Source organism: Schistocerca nitens, chromosome 6 (genome assembly GCF_023898315.1).
Source record: "Schistocerca nitens isolate TAMUIC-IGC-003100 chromosome 6, iqSchNite1.1, whole genome shotgun sequence".
Classification (NCBI taxonomy): Eukaryota; Metazoa; Arthropoda; class Insecta; order Orthoptera; family Acrididae; genus Schistocerca; species Schistocerca nitens.
In genome coordinates, this window is record NC_064619.1 from 442,727,306 (window position 1) to 442,729,601 (window position 2,296).

Genomic DNA, 2,296 nt, shown 5'->3' on the forward strand with positions numbered 1-2,296 from the left:
TTTACATAGGTACGATGCATAATGAATGTCATTAACAGTTTCTTTCTCATAGGTTTCTGCGTAGTTGCAGAGTTAGTAATGTTCATTAATGTCCGTGAACAATGGTTCACTATGCAATGTCCTTTTGGCACTCGTTTTGTTCAAATTTCTTTTACATAGTAACAGTTACATTATACATCATTGAAAGAGAAGAAAAAAAAATATAAGTAATCATACATACACACGTCACATATTTTCTTAGCATAAATATAATACAGTTGCACATAAACATGTTTACATCATTATTACATAGCTATGGGTTATTACATTGTGTCACATTTGATTACATGAATTGCAGATAATTACGTCCTCTTTAAGGGTTTTGCTGGGATTTTATCGATGTTTATTTTGTGATGTCATCTGAAATTAAGATAGGTTAGACACAACATTCATTACATCAGTAGGCAAGACCAGGCATTTTCACCACTCAATAAATATTCAAAATAGTAAGAGAGAAAAGGTTTGATTCCTCGCGTTTTATGCGTGTGTGTATAGTGTCTGTGTGGCCTTGACTACTGATAGATGCTTTTCGTGTTGAGAGATGTGCGTCTAATCTATTTCTCAAAGTAAAAGTTCGCTTCACAGATGACGTCTGTCGGTTCGTCAGGTGTCACACCAAGTCAGTGATACCCACAGTCACAAATGTTCCGTAAAAAAATTAATATATCATTCACTGCTACGTAAACATAAATTTTATTTTAATATTCCGTCTTCCAGGTGGTGGCGCGCGCTGAAAGAAGAGTTCTTCTGCCTTGAACTGCGTCACTGGAACCGCTGAAATGAAAATTTCTATACTACTTACTATCTGTGTTGTAGCAACAGAGTTTTTTGGAGTTGCTTAGCAATGTTTTGATGGATGTGACTTTGACATTATTCCACATGAAATGCTCTAAGATCTCGGTGTGCGTATAGCCCAATAATTTTGTTAGTTCTACGATGTTGTAACAAATACGCACCAGGATGCGGTATGTTAACAATTATATAAGGTCCTTCATATAGCAGACGCCACTTAGCGTTGCGTCGTTTGAGTGCTACAGATTTATGATGAGTACGAAGTAGTACAAGCATTCCTACCTCGAATTTTTGTTTTCTTTTTATTATGTTTCTGTGATGTTTGTTTCGTATCTGTGCGTGATGTGTCAGCGTAGTCAAAACTTCTTTTATTTTCTGTTCAGGTGTGATTTCCTTGTCTGACAACTTAGGTAATGGTTCTATCCACTGATCGTTCTGTTTGCAATTGAACATGATCTCGTTAGGTGTGTAATTTGTATCGTAAATATTTAAGTTATTGTGTACGTCTTCGAAAAGACTTAGGTAGGACACCCAATTAGTATGTTTTGATGAAATATAGGTCCTAAATATTTTATCTCACTGCAACCAAACTTTGATTTTCTAAGATTGGCTGTGACTCCAGCTTGTGCAAATTTTTCTAAAATTCTTTGAAGTGTGTCAAGGTGTTCATTCCAAGACTGTGTAGCTATCAGTATATCATCAACATAGTGTGTGACTGTCTCAACTAAATCATCGCCAAGCACGGTATCCAGGGCTGTAATGAATACCCCAGAACTGACATTCAGTCCGAAAGGTAGAACACAAAACTGATAGGTTCGCCCCCCGAACATAAATGCAGTATATTTCCGAGAATCAGGAGTGATACTCACCTGCCAAAATGAATTAGCGAGATCTATTGTGGAAAAATACTTTGCATCTAGAAATTTCTGTAATTGCTCTTCTAAATTTTCGGGTTTTGTGTGAACTGGTAAAATTATTTCATTAATTGCTCGTGCGTCTAACACTAACCTAATGCTTCCATTTGATTTTTTGACAACAAGTAGAGGACTACAATAAGGTGAGGTGGATGGTTCAGTGACCTTCCAGTCTAACATTTGTTTTAATTCTTGCCACACAGCAGGTCGTTGAGATAACGGTACGTTATATGTCTTGTGGTAGAAGGTCTTGTGAGGCTTAACTTCAATCTTGTACGCATACGTGTTGATAACACCTATTCGCTTGGCAAAAACTTGTAAATATTTGGATAACACTTCCTGTAGTTTTATACGTTCATGTGCACTGAGAGCTGTAGCTTCATTTATCTTATGATCAAGCAATGTTTTCAAGTCCATTAGCTCTGTGTCAAATGAGTGTGTGTGCGTGTCTTGAATGTCATTGTCAAGTACTAACTGAACCTTGCACCCTGTACAGTGTTTGTCATGCTTAAGAGTTCTCCTGTCCAAATCAATAATAATTACACTGCCTC